The 19,598-nt window shown below is 41.0% G+C and overlaps 1 long non-coding RNA gene across 1 annotated transcript; it reads left to right on the top strand.

The window, feature by feature from the left end:
• Positions 1-1,872: 1,872 nt before the first annotated feature.
• On the top strand, positions 1,873-19,171 carry LOC122116413. Its single transcript, XR_006148960.1, has 4 exons — positions 1,873-1,883; positions 11,602-11,608; positions 17,365-17,369; positions 19,033-19,171. It is a non-coding gene; the product is annotated as an uncharacterized LOC122116413 (long non-coding RNA).
• Positions 19,172-19,598: the final 427 nt, after the last annotated feature.

Below are 19,598 nucleotides of genomic sequence, written 5' to 3' on the forward strand. Positions count from 1 at the left end.
TGTGTGTGTGTGTGTGTGTGTGTGTGTGTGTGTGTGTGTGTGTATTCTATGCTTCCATCAGAAAGAATGACACCACCCCCATTTAGAAGGAAATGGAAAGACTTGGAAAAAAATCATATTAAGTGAAGTAAGCCAGACCCAAAGAAACATAGGTTCCATGGTTTCCCTTATTTGCAATAATTAGTATAATTAGCAGATGAGCAGACTAGATCAATACCTATGTATATATGACTATATAAGATGATGCTAAGCGAAATGAACTTCAAGACATGAACACAAGAGGTTTTTCTTTATTGCTGTTGTTTTTAATGTACTATGTGATTTCTTGTTTCTTTTTTGTGTTCTTCTCCCTATGATATATCCCCTGTTGTCACCATATTTGATTTGGGTGCCCTGGTATTGTATATATACATTTGTTTGAATTAGGGAAGAGAAGGGGAGCAACAGAATGGTGAGAAAGGACAAGGTGGGAACCAATGCAACAGCACTATTCACAAGACCATATGTTGGAAATGATTTGTACAACTTGGGTGGGGGAATTGGAGGGAAGGAAAGTAAATGAGGGAAGGGATAACAAGTTTGAAAAGAAATGTACTTATTACCTTACTTATGTAGCTGAAACCCCTCTGTACATCACCTTGACAATAAAAAAAAAAAAAAACAAGCCTTCAGCAAAATTCCACCTCCACCCTTCACATGGAATTAGCAAACTACTTAACCACTCATACCAGCATGTTTCTGATCTGGAAAGTAATGGAAATAAAACTCCTAATAGAGCTTTTGTAAGGAGAACTATGGAGAGAATTCCTCCCAGAAGATTTTTCTTTCTCCCCTGCCACTCTTCCATGTTCTCAGTTCTGATGAGCCAATTACTATCAATATACTAATGAAACAAACCTATTATAGTTCATCTGAAACCTGGCTCATTTGTAGAAATAAAGAGCAGCTGGAGGGGGACTGCCTTGTCCAAGAGAGAACTAAGTGGTGGGGGGTGAGGGGATTGGGGTTCATCCTCGCCAACTGATGGGTGGGACTTCTTAGGATTAAGATTTGCACCACTGTTATAATTAGAATCCAGCCTCAAACTAGTCTCCTAGGCTCTACTCGGTGGTAATGCTTCTTAAATTTACAGGTATCTGTGAATCTTTCATAATGCCCACTTTCAGTCTGCAGGTCCCAGGTAGAGGTTCAAATCTTTCATTTCCAATGAACTCCTAGACGATGACTACATGGTTGTCTACCAACACCTGACCAGCAAGTTGCAAATCATTATCAAAGTTAGCACAACTCATTCAGTTGCTGATGCATCTCCACCTTCACCTGATTATTAGAGCACACACTGCTGATAGCTTTTCAGATCCAGGCTCTGACTTCCACCAAGAAGCTCACATGGCTTCAGGGTAAATGCATTCATTTCCACCTGCAGCCTTCTTTTTTTTATTATTAATAGGGTTGTTTTTTTTTTGGGGGGGGGGGTCCAGTAGTAGGCCTGAACTCTGGGCCTGGGCGCTGTCCCTCAGCTCTTCAGCTCAAGGCTAATGGTCTACCACCTGAGCCACAGCGCCACTTCCGGCTTTTTTCTTTTCGCTTATGTGGTGCTGAGGAATTGAACCTGGGCCTCAAGCATGCAAGGCAAGCACCTTCCCAGCCCTAATAGGGCTTTTAATTGTGAAAATACCATACAGAGGGATTACAATTACATGAGCAAGGTAATGAGTACATTTCTTATCAAGCATTGTTGCCTCCTCCTTTGTTTCCCCTTACCATCCTTGCCCTCCCATCTCCCCGCCCCCCCCCATCCCTACCAAAGTTCGTTTTTCAACATAGCATCTTGTACATTTCATTGTTGCAATGGTCCACCTGTATCCCTATTTTAACAATTTGTTTTTTCCCTTCCCTTCCTCAAATTATACTAACAGCAAATACGGTGAAAACAAGGGTTATACTGTGGGGGAGGAACATACAAAGCAACAAAACAATCACCTAAAATAAATAAGTTAGAAGCAATAGCAAGAAAGAAAAACCATTTGAGTCCTTATCTTGGGGTTCACTTAGCCTAACATCAACTTATCTGATCTTTTCTGCTTGTCTCAGACATATACTAGTTACTGCAAATAAGGGAAACCATGGGATCTAAGTTTCTTTGGGCCTGGCTTACTTCACTTAATATAATTTTTTCCAAGTCTTTCCATTTCCTAACAAATGGAGCATCTGCAGCCTTCTTATGTGAATACATACAACTGCCTACTCTTTCTTGCTGATTTTCTCCTACAGACTTCACAACAACCTGCAAGCAGGGATGAATCCTTCTTTTGCCATTAGCATGAGAAAAAGTAGAGCCCCAAGGGCATCCATAGAACACAGATGGTCTAACTTCAGGCTAGCAGATATTAACTTGCTGTGGTAATACAGCTACATATCACCATGCCACACCTGACCTGAGTGTTAAATAGACTGTTGGTTGGCAGTTATTTGGAAAAATAAATTCTAATGAGATCATATGAGAGACTCACCTCAGCTCTTTTATTCAGCCTTAGATATTAATTATGAGGAAATGAGGGATGGGAAGAGACATATGAGGCATTTATATGTTCTCTTTGCTATATAAATTCTCTGCTATAGACAGTCCAAGCTACCTGCTATTCATCTTGCTATATTTATAAGCAAGGGAACAGAGGCCCAAAAGAGTGACATAAATTTGCTCTAACACACACAGAAAGAAGCAATGGAGCAGACTTCAAGGTGATGTGTCTGATTCTAAACCTATAATCTCCCTCTTTGCACCTCGTGCTTCTAGTCACAGTATTTTATTGATGTTCTCTGTCAGCCAGTGAAGTTGTACCAATTTAATGGATTGTCTGATGTATTGACAGATTGGTTGATAGTGCTGGCAAACATCAATGTATCTTTTGGCCAAGTCAGCTCAGATTTCCAGCCAACTTTTATGGATTCAATTTGACCTATATCTTACGTGCTTTTGCTTTCAGAACAGTTTTTACAGTAGAAGAGTGGCCTTCAGAACCCACATTTCTCTGGGTTCTGCCCCTTGAAGATGTGTGAGGACTGTCTCATTTATTGAGTTTTGCTTGAGACAAGTGGAAAACCTATTCCAAGGCACTGTAAGGCTAGAAATGCAAATAAACTTGAATCTTTTTATTCTGAACTTGAAGCTTAGTATGTCCTCACTGAAGAGCAACACTAGATTTTAACAACACATGAAACCAGCAACGGGAAAGAGAACAACTTTTGTCCAGAAATTTATAGAAAAGAAGTCAAGATTTATGAAAGAGATACAAGATGTCAGCATACTGGGGAACCCAGGCAAAGAAAATTGGGGAGGCAGATAGGCTTGTTTATTCTAAGGCTTTAGGGAAAGGCCCTTTCATTTGCTCACTGTCTCAGGTTTCAAGAAACAGAGTCAAGCTAGCTTAAGACAAACAGTTCTGATTACAAGGAATTGAGAGTACTTTATAGAATGCAATAGTAGGAAATACAGTTGAGTCAGCTAAGACCTAGAAAAGCTTTGATCTGCTGGCCCTCTGTCCAGCCAGCTGGATTATGCCATGGTTTCTTGTCTCAGCTATAAAAATACTAGCCTCTATCTCTCTCTGTCTCTCTGTCTCTGTCTCTCTGTCTCTGTCTCTCTCATACACACACACACACACACACACACACACACACACACACACACACACACACACACACACACTTTCTCTGCAAGACTCTTCCTTCCAAGAAACTCATAAAATCAATTTGAATGGAGCTTTGTGTTGCCATGATGTTCACTGTAGTTGCAACATAATCTCCCAACTCCCCTACCCTTTTACATCCAACAACATCTGGATCTCTTGGTCCTAATTTTGGAAAGAAAACTTGATATACATTTCAGGTTGCATTATGACTGAGAGTTGAAGTTATTTCATACAAACATTATTCTATCCTTTCTGGAGTCTGAGGTGGCAATAGAACTTGAGGACATTTTTTTTCAAGTATGACCTTAGAGATTCTCCAAATATATCTACTGTATACTCAAAGCAATGCGGGTCAAACTAGCCAAGGATAAAATCTAAACAAACAGAACAGAGCATAAAAAGATAAAACACAAAATGCTTATATCCTTCCTTCTTCTCCTCTTTTCTACAAACTCATTGCATCTGGAATCTAAGTCTTCCTCTACGCCTACATCTGAGAGCTACTGTATGTCCAAGGGCCTCCAGTGTCTGTCTATGAAAGGTCAGTAAAGGGATGCCTTCCCTCCTTGACTCTTGAGAGTTGTATGAGGGCCTTCTTTGTGCCAGGCTTTGTGCTTAGCTCCAGAGCTATGATCTGTGCCAAGCAAAAGCACTGTAATTGCAGGGAATACGGACTAGTTAAAACAATTACTCTATCACAGAAATTTTTCTATGGCAAGGTGATTCCCATATCCTATGGTGGTGTTATGGGGCTCTAATGTCAGCCATGTCAAAATCTCCTGGGTTCTGCTTAAATCATACATTCCTAGATATCTTACTGTAGGCACACCAAGTCAAGCTATGAGTTTTGCATCATTGTGACAAAACATCTGACATAAACAACTTAAAAGGAGAAAAGATTATTTTGGCAAATAGTCTCAGTCCATGATCTGTGGCTGTGGCAAGACAGAACTTCATGTCAGAGGGCAGGTAGATCAAAGCTGCCTACATGCTGGTGACTGGGCTGGGAGGAGGAGGCGGAAGAGGAGGAGGAGGAGGAGGAGGAGGGGGAAAGAAGGAAGGAAGGAAGGAAGGAAGGAAGGAAGGAAGGAAGGAAGGAAGGAAGGAAGGAAGGAAGGAAGGTAGGAAGGGAGGAAGGAAAAGAGGAAGGGAGGAAGGAAAAGAGGAAGGGAAGGAGGGAGGGAGGGAGGGAGGGAAGAAATAACCAACCCTTGGGGTTAGAGGTGTGACTCAGTTGATTGAGTGTAGTGTTAGACAGTGAGTAAAAGTCTCAGATACCCCCCTCCAAAAAATTAAAAAAGAAAGCAAAAGTAATATTAACAAAGGATATCAGGAGGGAGGGAAAGAGAGAAGGAAGGGAGGGAAGGAAGAGCAAGAAAAAAGGAAATGAGGGGAAAGGAGAGAAGAAGAAGAGGAAGAAGAGAGGAGGAAACCAGGGTCCTAATATGATCTTCAAATACACCTTCCCTCCATAACCTACGTCCTCCATCTAGGCTCTGTCTACTAAAGTTTCTTTCAATCCATGAGCCCTTGGGGTCAGAGTCCAGGAAAGGGAGCTTCAACAAGCCCCAAGATAATCTTATAGGTAAAGTAAAGAGGCCAGGTCTGTCAGGCGCCATATTGATCACATGGTGGATGGCAGGGTCTGGCATCTTGTCTTCATGCTGGGGGAAGGAAACTGCCCCATCACCTGCCTCCCAGGTAATGGATGTGCTGGGACCCCAGGAGGCAGAGGCAAGCACTTAGCTGATAGGTTACTGAATCTGTCAGTCCAGTGCCTGGCCGGGAATTTCCTGAGGATCTGCCCCCTATGCCGACCTATTTAGCGCGGACCAGCCTAGCCACCGCACTCCATGCCATGTTGTCTCCATGTTCATGACCTGTGTCCTATCTCCTGGCTCATCTCCAGTCATCATGGAGTCCCAATTCAGCTCTCCATTTGGATCTGAATTGGGTTGTTGGTATTGTTTTTGTTATTTCTTTCCTCTTTAGCATGTTTCCTAGCTGTGTTATGTGTATTTGCGTGCTGCCGGCCTTTGTAACAACTGGCAGCTTGCAGCCTGTTAACTGTATAAAAAGACTTCAATATTCTATATTTTAAAATGTGTCTCCTAGGATGATTTATCTTATAACATAAGTACAATTTTTACAAAATGTCCAGTGAGACCATGGGGTATCCATGGTCTATACCAAGAAAAAAATAGGGTGAGCATGCAAACTATATCAAGACTCTGAGGGCACAGATAGAGCTATTTGAGTGAAAGATCACTTGTAAGAAGGCAAATTATGTGTCTAGAGCCAGACTAGAAAAGGCCATGTATGCAAAGCTAAAACAAGTTTCCTGGGAGTCCCTCAAAACAGCTTCTCTAACTTACATTTGCTTTAATGTCTTTTCTCTGTAATTTACTTTTCCTACCATTTGTTTGGCCCACAGAAGGGCTCCAGAAGCTCAAAGAAATACCTCATCTAACAGAACAGTTGAAATGAAACTGAAACAGAAAGCCCAACACTGGACCAATGCTATACAGAGAGGACAAACATATCCCTGAGATCTGCCATCTTCCAAGCCTAAGGGAAATGGAATTCATTCCTCTAATATCTAACGTATATGAAAGACTGAGCAGATGAGGGGTGGCCTCAGCAGGAGAAAGATATTACCCCTGTGTACCTAGAAGACCAAGAGCTATTTTCCCTGTTTAGAAGAGGCTGCGAGTCTCCAACAACCTCGACCCCCATGCTAAGAATTTCAGCTAACTTACAGTCACCTTTCTCTGCCTCCTTCCATCTGAGGCCCTGGCATTTCCATTCTGAAGTCTTCCAAATAGCCCCATGCAGTTAGACTAAGAGCACAAGCCTCCACCCAGAAATGTTCTTTCTTCCTCCCTACCCTCCATTCCGCTTTTATCGTCAAAAGGGACAATTTGCCTTTAAAATAGTTACCTGAGGTGTGATTGATAGAAAATAGCTACTTGTCATTTCCGGCTCCATGGGAAATGCCATTCAATCAAACTTAACTAAGCCTTTTATTTCCCATATTTGCTCCTTCATGAATCGGGGCCTGTCAGCCTCCCATTTGCGAGACAGCAGAGAGCCTGTGACCTGTGGCATTCTTCACAGAGCAATTCCAACAGCCCAACAGCTCACACTTCCAGATCCTTTTATTCTCTACCGATTAAAAGACACCCTCTCTGAGCTGCATGTCCAACCCTATTTAGGGACTATTTAGAACAAAGGAAGGGCTTAATTTTCTGTCTTGGCTCCTGTGTGCTTTCTCTGTCCTCCTCCAGCCCAGGACACCACAGGAAACCCAGGATTTTCAGAAGTTTGCTCTCTGGGCTGCAGACAGGATTCTTCACAGATAGTTTTGGACACATGAATGTGGCCAAAAACAGGGCCCACATGAAGGACAGGTACTTTGGGATCACAAATGACTTAAGATTTAGATTTTGACTCTCTCAGAAACTAGCTGTTTTACCATTCGATTTATTTTCCTAAGGAAATGAATAGTCTCATCTATAATATTGAAATGGCATTAGCATCTGTCCATTTTGAGGAGAAAATGCAATTCAAATGGCTATGGCAGATGTTTATTATCAATTTTGTTATCCATTGACCCCTTCTACAGGGGAGGTTGGAAGAACAGAACCTCCCTTTTAAGGCAAAGTAGAGTCAGATGGTCCAGTTCTGGGTGAATTCTGAGCTGGGCACCAATGGCTCATGCCTGTAATCACAGTTCAAAGCCACCCCAGGCAGGAAAGTCTGTGAGACTCTATTTTCCAATTTAATCACCAAACGGCTGGAAGTGGAGCAGTGGCTCTAGTGATAGAGAGCCCCCTGAGTTCAAGCCCTATTACCAGCAAAGACAGATAAGAGGAAGAGAAGGAAGAAGAGGAAGAAAAGGAAGAGGACAGGATTTACTAGTATTGGACAAATGTTAGTTCTGTCCTCCTCTTTCTCTTATGTGTCTTCTCAAAGTATATGAAGTCCTGATCTTAATATGAACACTATATCATTTGCATTCAGAACAGAATGTGACCTTGAAATCTTTCTTTCCTTTCTTCCCTCCCTCCTTCCTTCCCTCCCATTCTCAAGTCAGATTGACAGGGAATGACAGGCCAGCCAATCAGCTATCCAACACACAGAGTAAGGCTTATTCTATTCTCCATTCGCAGCCTTGCCTCCTTCCCTTCCACCTCATTCCTTCAGCCTGTGTGAAGGTTCCCCATCCTCAGTTCCCAGCTATATTGCCTCCTGAAATACCCTCCCTGATGTGATGAACCACTGGCAGGAAGGGAAAGAGATTGTGTGGAACACAGACTAATCTAGAGGCCCTGGGAAAGGCAAGGCAGGGAGTTTTATAATCAATAATAAGAAACATACTTCTACGGGGCAGAGGGAGAACAGTACTGGGGCTTAGTGTGGCCCTGGTAGTCATGAAACTAGAACTCTGGAAGGCAAAGGCTACCTATGGGATACCAATGGTGAGAAGATGCCTCCCTCTCAGCAATAGAGAAAATACAACGCACATGGTGGTTCCCAATGTTCCAAAAGGCCAAGAAAAAGATTAATACAGCCAATGCTTTGAAAGACTGTCCACCACCTCAGTTCCACATAGGTGAGAAGAATAGCAATGGAAGATGAGATGACAGAGTTGGTCCTTTAGGCAGATTCCTGGGATTAAGGAACCATCGCACTCATCTTGGGTAAATTGTGACACCTGCTGGCACATAATGGCAAAAACCCAGGTTTTACTTTGATAGAAAATTGCTGGGGCTATTATAGCTCACAGACAAAGCAGGTTCTAAGCTAGTGAGGTGGTAAGCTTTTCTCAAGGCTCTGTGGCCATGCCCATATTCAGCTTCCCAAGGCAGTCACTGTTTTTAGATACTGAAAGGGCAATGGCAGTAGCCAGAAGGGGAGTCATGAAATGTCTTGACCTTTGGGAGGCTTTCCTTCCTCCTTCACCCTGGTTAGCCTGGCCCTTGTGATGTCCTGAGAGCATGCCCTACCTCAAAAGCCCAAGAAATGCTACACAACCAAAAGGGTCAAGTCCCATCATCCCTTTATTGGCTGGGATGTGGGGTAAGCTTCCAATCACTGCCAAACTGTGTCATATTCTCCTATAGGAAGAGAATACTATCATTTCTATAGTCCTTATATTTTTAAGGATTAAATAAAATTATATATATATGAAACACTTGGAAAATTGTCTGACAAGCTATTGAGAAAGGTTTTATTATTATTTCTGAAAGTATTCATTCAATATCAATCCCTCCTACTAGACTACCAACGTCAAGAGGCACAGATTTTGCCTTTTTTTGTTCATACCATATCCCCTTGTATCTAGCAGAAATATCTTAAAACATTTGGTTACATAAAACACAAATCATTATGGTTCCTACTTCATAGATGTTTTAGTCTAGTCTGTGTTGCTATAACAAAATACCTGAGGCTAGGTAATTGATGAAGTAAAGAGATTTATTTGACTTCTGACTGCAATGGCTAGAAAATCTAAACTACATAGCTCTAGCATTCTAGTAAGGGTACCCTAGCGATACCAGAACATATGGAGAAGCAGGAAGAGAAGCAACCACAGTCAGAAGGGACCAAGTACAAGGGATAACTTCACTTCAATACAACTCACTATCATGAGAACTAACCTAGTGTTATTCCCTCCCTTGGAAGTGCCCCATGTTCCAATTACCAGCCATGAGTTCCCACCTGTTAGAAATCTATCACCTTTCAGTATCACAATATTGAGAAAATAAGCTTCAATATGTGTTTGGGTGAGGGCATATTACACTTAAAGCCATGGCAGTAGGTGTTGAAAAGATGGGAAGAGATGAAATCTTACTCAGTAGTAACAATTAGCAGCTACTTTACCTATTTATATAGTTACATATATATTTGCATGTGTAAACATTCAGTTGCTATTGCTATTGTTATTAGTAATAATAGTATAAGTGAGATAAACACTGTGTTTGGAAGTATCATAGAAAAGATAGTAATTATATTTCCTTGAGAACAGAAGTCCTGCCTAGTGGATAGATGCCTGAGCAGAGTTTTAAAGAATCATGACTCCTCAAGAAGGCTTCATCATCTGATAAACTTTTCTCTGCCCTGTATAAAATAGAAGACTTTGTGCTCTATCATGGGCTTACACAAATAAATATTACAGCCTGCCTTCTAGGAACTTACAGTCCTGCTGAGAATAATATCTTTCTCCTACAGTTCAGGGAACTTTGGTGCACTGAGAAGGAACCTAATCCTGATGGACAGATCAGATGCTTGTGGGAGGAACTGATGTAGAGTAGGGATGTAGGCCCAGTGGGGAGTTAGCCAGAGGGACACCAGGACAAAGGGAAAGCAGGTGAGTCTGAGTGCTGGGGACCAGCAAGGTGCTCTATTTAATTCTGGCTTAGGATCCATGGACAGGTTCGGAAAGTATGGAGCGGGAGGGAGAGGTCAGGAGCTAGATAATGAAGAGCTTTACAAGCTTTGTTATTATTGGATTTCATCCAGTGAGCCATAGAAATTGTTGAAGGATTTCTAAAAGAGAGAAGAGGAGTAATGTGATCATATTTGCATTCTAGAGAGGGCACTCTTAAGACAGTCAGATAGCAGCTGTGAAATGAATCAAGAGGCTCTTGAAAGAGTCCACACAAGCCACAGGTCATAACTAGGGTCGTGGCCTGACTTAATGTAGTGCAAATGATGGGAGAGGCCTGAGTTACCTCAACATCTAATTGGAAAATGCCATCCACAGGATTTAGGGAATCATTTTAATTGGGAAGCAAAAGAACACATGAACCATGATTTTGTTTGGATGACCAGGTGGACTATGGAGCCACTCAATGACTCAGAGACAAAAAAGAACAACAAGTTTGCAAAGAGAAAGTGACTAGGATGGACTTGTATAGATTTTATTTGAGGTTCCCAGGGTGGGGGGGCATGTCAATTGTGTCACTTAATAACATGTAGTACAGTATATACTCCTGCACAGACCACCTGACAGATGATACAATTAACCTAAGACTTTGTCTTTCCAATCAATATTCAGCACTGACCTTGGTTCTCTCCAGCTTCCAAAGGATTTTGTCGCACAATTACACTCTTCACCTTCTCTAGCTTTTCTTTGGCTCCCTCCAAATCCCACCAACAGGGTGACTATGGTTATTAGGCAACTGAATCTCCAGCCAGTTCTTTCATGAGTGGGGCAGGAGTCTACAGCAGGGATCAGAGCCAGAAGAGTACATAGAAGTGTCATCAGCAGGGGCTGGGAAGATGGCTCAGTGGTAGAGCCCGTGCCTTGCATGCCTGAGGCCCTGGGTTCGATTCCTCAGCACCACATAAGCAAAAAAAAAAGCCGGAAGTGGCGCAGTGGCTCCAGTGGTAGAATGCTAGCCTTGAGCTGAAGAGCTGAGGGACATCACCCAGAGTTTAGGCCCCATGACCGGACCCCAAAAAAAAAGAAAAAAGAAAAAAAGAAGTGTCATCAGCATAGAGCTTGCACTTGAGAACCTTAGTGTCCCACCTAGGGACACACAGAGGGGTAAAAAGATTTAGACACAAGCCTAGAAACAAGAACTATGAAGAGAAGAGTGAGGCAGTAAGACAAGAAATGCTAAGAATAAATGAGGAGTGGCCAGACTCATGGGGAGAAAATCATGCACCAGGGACTTCTCACCATCTTATTTTGCTCAGCTATGACAGACGAAATAAACAGACCAACTACAGAGGGTTATTGTTAATATTCAATAAATCCAAGATGGCAGGTGCCTAGACAGGCCTGACCTATTGAGAATATTCAAACATTATCGATTGTTGTTGTTCATAGTGCTAAATGATCAAAGGAAAGCCTTAAAAAGCAAGGCGCTGCAGATACAGGAAAAGTAAGGATTTAGCAGAGGAATGAAGTTCATGAATTGGAGCAGAGCACTAAAGCAGAGTTTAGCCCAAGGCAAGATGGGGTATCACCTCCTTCACTGCCACTGAGCGAAAGTCAGAGCCAAGTACTAATGGGTTCTGTTTCAGACAAATTACTCTTTCAAAAGCTGAGTTAAGAAGTTGATAGAGCCTTGGGTTTTCTGTAAAGTAGAAAACAAGAGCACCATCTGAGAATGAAAGAAGGAAGTCATGGGATGGAACAAGGGTTGTACCAGAAGAGTAGAGAAGCCTGGCATTGCAGCCACAGAGAATGGATCTAGAACATGTTGGTTTGGGGAGGCATCTCAGATCCCTTAGACCATGTGAATAGTGCTCTCCATGGTCTACAAAGGAATGGCCTTGATTAGAGTTTGGATTGTCCCAACATAGATTTTGTTCACAATCTATGACGGGAAGTTAAATGAAGAAATTCTTTAAGAAGATGACATGCTGGACTAGGAAGTGCAGACTGTGTGGGAATGATACACACCTAGGAGAAAAAGAAAATAATAATCAAAAGTCTGCAGTCTACATGTGCACATCTGAGGGAAGTTAGGAGGAGGGCACAGAATCAGAGGGAAATGGGAAAAAATACAACAGAGGGGCCATCAGCTGCACTGAACATTGATGAAAATGAACTAAAGCAACTCAAGGGCAGAGATGGAAGGGAGGGAATAAGAGGGAAAGAAGGAACAATTTACACTCAGCAAAAGGAAAGAAATGTACATATCACCTGATTTGGAAGAAATAGTTGTATGTAAAGTTTATAGAATTCACAAACTTCATAGACCCTGATAATGACAATTTGCTTTATGAAGGTTAAAGTGTGTTTGTGACTTTAAGTATCACAATCCCACGAAACTGTGAAATTGGTGAAATTTATGTAATCAATCTCAATAAAAAAATTATTTTTAAAAAATGTCTGAGGCCTCAGTCAGAAGGCACACTGAAATAAAAAGATGACAGAAAGGAGAAATGGTCAAAAAGAGTAGGTGGTAAACAGCAGAGTCAAAAGTAGTATATGATACTATTTGCTGTATATGTTGATTTGACTGGGCCACCAATTGACTGGATTGCTGTTCGGACATGATTTCTCTGTGTGTCTATGAGGTGTTTCCTGATGTACCATATTTGAGGGGACTTAAGGAAGTAGGTTTTCTCTGCAATGGAGCTCAATGGATTGAAGACCTGCCCAAATAGAACAAAAGGTAAAATCATGAATAATTCAGGAATTTCCCCTTTCAAGTGGGGATATTACATCTTCTCCTTTCCTACCCTCAGACTGAGATTTCCACCATTAGCCCCCCTTGTTCTCAGGCTTTCTGAGTCAGACTGAAGTATAGTGTCAGCTTTCCTGGGTCATCAGTCTACAGATCATGGGACCTCCCAGCCCTCACATCCATAGGAGCAAGTCTCTCATTTATATGCAAGTTCATGTATAGTCAACTGGTTACTATTGGTTCTGTTTCTCAAGAAAGCATAGGTTAAAGAGAGCCACAAATTCTCTATTTCTCCCGATAAGAGCTGAAGCCTGATTTTCTTTTGTTTGAAACTCTGGACTGGCCACTATAATTGTCTTGACCAATAAAAATGTGGTGGAAACTATGTTCTGAGTTGACAGAGACTGAGTCCAAAAAACATAGCTGTAGTTGTTATCAGACCTCTGGTAACTTTCTCTTCAAATCTGACCAAATTCATGAGAAATAGAGCTATTCTGAAGCCAGCCATGCTTAGTCCACACAGAGAGGCCTATAGAGACCTTAAGAGAAGTATGCCTGACCAGCCCTCTACCATTCTAGGCCCTGTTACTTTGCAGCTCAAGTCTCAAATGTCTTTTTTTTTACAATTTTATTTTTATTATCTTTAAGTAGTTATACAAAGGGACTTCAATTCACCCTGAGTGTCATACATTTTGATCAACGTCACCCCTTTTATCTTTTTCTCCCATCTCTCTCAACTCCACCCGTCCCTTCAATTTTCCCAGTTCTATTTTCACATGTATTATATATTCACGTATTATAATTGCATTCTCCAGAACAAAAATAAGTTCTCCTGGCTATTCTCTCAAACATGTAGATTCACAACTAATGGATTCTGTTCAGATGGTTAAATGGCACAGTCTAGACTGAAGACAATAGCTAGCATGGCCACCATGATATAAATGGCTGAAGATGGATATGAAACTTGATGGTGTCCAGAGGATTAGATGGGGAAAAGGGACACAGAGGGAATCAGAGCATAGACAGACTGAGAGAAGTCTGGCAGAATGTACAAAGCACTTAAGAGAATAGTTTTATTCTCAGGTACCATAGAAACAGCTATTTTTATTTAAATGTATTTATTATATCTAACTGTGCAAAGGGTCATACTCAGCCATTCTTTAAATTTAGTGTATGACGTTTCCCTAGGTGACCATTTCAGAGATTTGAAGTAATAAATTACATTTGTTTAAAATGGTTTTCTTAAATATAGATGTTCCATTACTAAACTAATTTCATAACCTCCTCCTCAACTCCCATGTATTGCCACATATAGTCTTGTTTCTCTTGTGATGACAAACACTCAACAAGTCTGTCGAATGAGCATCTGCTTTGTGTCAGGAGCTGGACTTAGATTTCTGTTGTCATATGATATCTACCTTTTGGGATTATAATAGAGATGTTTAGCAAACACTTAATATAGACCAGGCCCTGGCTGTATGCTTGTCAGGAGTCTCATTTAACTGATGTAATTTAACAATAGATGCTGTTCTAGTTGAGCTTTATTGTAAAGTTATAGGGGTTACAGGTATATAAATCAAGTAATGAGTACACTTCTTTTTGAATAGTGTCACCTCTTCCCTCACTTTCTCCCAGTTTTTCTCTCCCATCCCACCCACACTTTCATCAAGTGTCTAGTAGTTTTCGCTGCTGCATTTGTCCCACATTCAGTTGAGATTTGATAAGAGAAACAGACTAGTGTAAATGTATGGAAAGGGATTTGATGAGCTACAATGTGGGTGCTGGTTATCCTCACATTGCTTCTAGAGTGTGGTCAAGAAGGGGAAAAAGTCAGGAAGGCCAACACCAAGCTGGATGAGCCAAAACTCAGCAATATTTTTATTCTGATCTTTATTCTGATCCTCCTGGCTCTAAACAAACACAGACAGCCTCAGAGTCAGAGAAGCTCAAGGTGGAGCCAGGGGACAGGGGAGCTGCTTAGATCTGATCCTTACCTTCACCAGTTAGTGAGACAGCAGGTAAGCAGCCATGCATGTGAGATACAAATTGACTGGCACTTCATCTGCCCCATCAAGTTCTCCCCCTAACAATGCACAGCTTCTTGGCTCTAACTCATAGCATGCAGGGAAGAGAATCCAGCAAAAGTTATTAATCTCACCAAGTTGATATGTTACAAAACCACCACAGAAGCTAGTTAAGTAGTAATAGTTAGTACATAGTGTTACCACTCGAACTTTACAAATGGGAGAAACTGAAGCTCTGGAAACATAGACTTCACCCCGATATCATAGCCTTGCTCTGAGCCATTGCACTACAGCTTTTGCTTCTGATTTATGAAATTTCAAATTGGTAGGCTGACATGAAATACGGTGACTTATTTGCCTTCCACAGAAGCCCACACATGACCAGTGGCCCTGTCAGCCACTCTAGATACAAGACCTAGCATCTGTGAACTGTCCATTGAACTAAAATAATGGTATAAGTCACATCAATGAAAATAGCTGCCAAAAATACGCCAAAAGGAAATTTTACATGAAAATTGATATGTACTTAATTATACTCTCACAAGTCTTCAATTCAACAAGTTACAAAGTGAAGTTTTGAATACATTGTATAACATTCAAAGTTTCTTGCAATCTGAAATGACTCTTTGAAACCTGAGGATCCCAGAAGTAAATTTCTTTGGGACAGAGCAGAGTTGGGTGAGGCTCTAGGTTGTTATCATCTTTTACAGGGACTGCAATTGGAACAGATACCACAGCCCTCTTTTTGTGCAATGGAAATCTCAGATGTAGATAGAAAAGGAAAAATGCTACCTGATAGTCACTAGGGATATGTGTGTGTGTGTGTGTGTGTGTGTGTGTGTGTGTGTGTATGATGAAGAGAAAGTGAGCAAAGTGGGCAGCCTTGATCTTGGCACACTGCCCACCTTGCTGATGTGTCGAGAGTATTTTAAACATACCACTGCAGGTGGTGAATGAGAATAGAAACCAGAAATGTACAGATTAAATTTAGCAGCAAATTGAATTGCACTCACCAAGATGTTTGCCTCTCTGCTGGCTCCCTTCTTCCTCTGTATTCAGGCTGCAGGACATCTAATCACACAAGGCAGCCTCCTGGCGAATTCAATTAGCCGCAGAGGTCCTCGTGTGGGTTAATGGGTAAGAGAAATGGAAACAGACATGACTTACTCGCAGAAATGGCATGAGCCATGTGAGAAGGATTCGCACCATGCCAGGCAATGCTTGTTCTTCTTTGGGGACTAAATATTCTTGCAGGGTGGCAGCTCCATGTCCCAGGTTGAGTATGGGAGATGTTAACCCTGAGGTGGAACCAGGCTTTTTAGGTGAGATTATTGCTACTTTATAACTTTGGCTCCATAAGAATAAATAAGCTCTAGGGTCCTGACCCCTGTACTTGAAATACAGTCAAATGGTAGCAATGACTGGCTATCACAATTGGTGGAGCATTGGCATATGTTAGACATTGTGCCAAGCCAGGTTATCTGCCTTTACAATGCATTATGAGAAACTGATACTAGGCAACTTGGCACTGTCACCGACCACCAATACCACTCATGGCCCATTGCTTCACCAACTCACAGGCACCCTGTTTAAATTACTGCATTGAGGAGAAACGTGCTGCATCACTCTCCTCTTCCTTCTTCCCATCATCAAAGGCATGATGCTGTCTACTTACTTAGCCTGTAGACTCCCTTTGTTTGTCTAAAATGACTTGTGTCTCTTTCTCTTAAGACTTCAAACATAGCTTCCTTGTGAATATCAAGATGAACTGAATTTAAACAATTTAAGAGGTAGTATTAAGAGGTAGTTTCAGTTGACAACTTGTCTTTGGAGCTGTTACAGCTTAATTTCAATCTCTTCTTTACCTTTTTGGCCCATGTGTTTATGTTTTCAGCAGATTCTTCACAGTGCTTTTGCTGTCCATCTTCTTATCTTCCAAATGAATAGGTAACAGTGCCTGCAAGATACAATAGTGTAAGGAATAACAAATTACCTATAAAGTGCTTAGCATAGTACGTACCAGATAAGCTTACTCTCAAGGACTGTAATAACTACCAATTGTTGGCAACTTTAATTTTAACTAGGTAACAATAAATGTGCTTGGTAGTGAGTAAGACATTACTCTTAACTCTTTGTCTCTTCCATTATCATGGAGGAAACAGAAAAATGTGATCAGGACATCCCAAGCAATGAGCACTAGCAGTACAGACCGAGTGGGTGGCAGCTGCTTCCTACATTTCTATCAGGAGCATGGCTCAAGATAGGAGATGCTTACCATGCAAGAGACAATGGGAAGCTACCATAGCACATTGCCCACTTTCCAGCCAGTCTAAACAGCTGACATAAAACAGGAGATTCTGTTGACTGACATAAAACAGGAGACTCTGGTCCACTGCTTGATTGAAAAATAGCTATTGAACCCAAATATTCAGAATCCTGTTTTAGGCAATGCATAATGTTTAATACAATCTAGTCAGAAAAAACACTGATCAAAAAGTCCAGCAAGTGTGTCAATCTTCAGAAAGTAGAGATGTTGACATCAAGAAGTTGAAATTTTCTTGAAGGACATGAGATCAAAATTTAGTGGGAGGTAGTTCAGAGAAGGAAAGGAAGGGACATTAAAACCTAAATTATCAAAATAAAGAGAATTTAATTCTGGGGGTTTGACTCCCAAACAAAGTACCTGCCTAACAAACACAAGGCCTAAGATCAACCAAGCAAATAAATTAGTAAATAAATAAGCTATACCCAATATTGTAACTTTAAATCATTCTGAACACCATAATGTATGTATTATACTGAGGAGACCATTTTAACTGGTTATAAGTAATATGAAAAACTATGTTAGGATTAAAAGTAATAGCTCAAATCTTCCAAAATGCTATTTTAATGAGTAACCTTTAATATGGATAAGTAACATAACAGCTATAGTAAAGGCAATGCCATAAATACTGTCAGGTATAATTTGCACCATCAGTAACAATATCAAACACAGGTAAGCAGACATTATGCTCTAGTCTTTGGATCTCTTCCTCTCTGTCTCTACAATTTGCCCCAAATCTGGCAATGAACATTCCTATTTAATGAATTATCAAACCAAATCATGATATTTTAACTCTGCCTATAGTGAATCAATAAATAGCTACTAGCTTGCTTTTCCTCTTAGACCTGAAGCATCTTGTCCTGAGAAAGACACTGCAATTGGAATTCCAGTCAGGCCCTTTGTGCTTTCTTTACTGTCTCTTTTTTTATATAATTGTAAGTGATTTATTTCAATGGATTAGAAATACTTTTCAGAAAATTTCTTAAATTCATTTAAAGTTAGCTTATGACAACACACTGAAGATCACACACTCACATTTTCAAATTAAAAGGAAAAAATGAGAGAGGAACCAAGTTGCACATCACTCAAGGAGGTCATAGTACAATTGAGTGCTTCATCATTAGAGTACTTCAAGTTAACTATGGTAAAGAATAAACAATGCTTGTGTTTCAGGAAAACACATGGAGTACTTATCCCTACTGGTTTTGCTCTCTTTTAGATTCCCCTTCCTTTGCAATATACTTTGGCAGGCTGATAAACAACAAACGTCAACAATTAAGTGTTCAAACACTTTAAGAGTTTAGTGACTTACCAGCTATTTTATCTATTATATTAATAATTACTGGAGTATTTTGTGAGCAGTTCTAGTAGGTGGCTTCATTGGAGGAAACAATATTTGTTACTTTTTATCCAAAACAGTTCCTATATGTGATTTTTTCATTTTTCTATTAAGAAATTAAAAGTTCCATCCCAAAGCACTTTCTGTATTCTCATAACCCCACCATGGATTTGCGGTCTGAATAATGAGAATCAAGATTTAAATTTTGGGACTGGGAAGGTGGCTCAGTGGTAGAGTGCTTGCCTCGAATGCCTGAGGCCCTGGGTTCAATTCCTCAACACCACATAAGCAGAAAAAGCCGGGAGCGGCGCTGTGGCTCAAGTGGTAGAGCACTAGCCTTGAGCTGAAGAGCTGAGGGACAGTTCCCAGGCCCAGAGTTCAGGCCCATGACTGACAAAAAAAAAAAAAAAAAAGATTTAAATTCTGCTAATAAGCTTCAAGGACCACTTAAGACCCTTTATGTCTACCTGTCTACACTGGAATACATGAGTTGGTTCCTATGGAAAAGCATCGATTCACTTACCAGTTATTGTTTACTTGAAAATACTATGGCAAGAAGGTGATAACAACTCATAAGTATATAAAAGACTAAACTACCTTTTTTGATGGAAGCAAATTTTGGAAATATTTTGCTTCTCTAAAAATATTGGAAGCGGGGCTGGGAAGGTGGCTCAGTGGTAGAGCGCTTGCCTTGCATACTCGAGGCCCTGGGTTCGATTCCTCAGCACCACATAAGCAAAAAGAAAAAAGCCGGAAGTGGTGCTGTGGCTCAAATGGTAGAGCTCTAGCCTTGAGCTGAAGAGCTGAGGGACAGTGCCCAGGCCCAGAGTTCAGGCCCCACGACCGGACCCCAAAAAAAAAAAAAAAAATTGGAAGCTTCTGTTATCTATCTGAGTTAGGATGCTATGCTCACATTCTTTACTATCTCTTGAGAATTGCTGTCTGCATTGCCCTACCCATCTGGGAGATTAATGAACCTATTACAGGCAAGCTCAGAAGCAGCCAAGGTGGGAGGGGGAGGCTCTTCAGTAGCTGAGTTACTTAGCAAGGGAATAAAGAAGAATTTTATAAGAA

This window comes from Dipodomys spectabilis, unplaced genomic scaffold, assembly GCF_019054845.1.
Source record: "Dipodomys spectabilis isolate Male_0828 unplaced genomic scaffold, ASM1905484v1 ptg000003l, whole genome shotgun sequence".
In the NCBI taxonomy this organism is placed as follows: Eukaryota; Metazoa; Chordata; class Mammalia; order Rodentia; family Heteromyidae; genus Dipodomys; species Dipodomys spectabilis.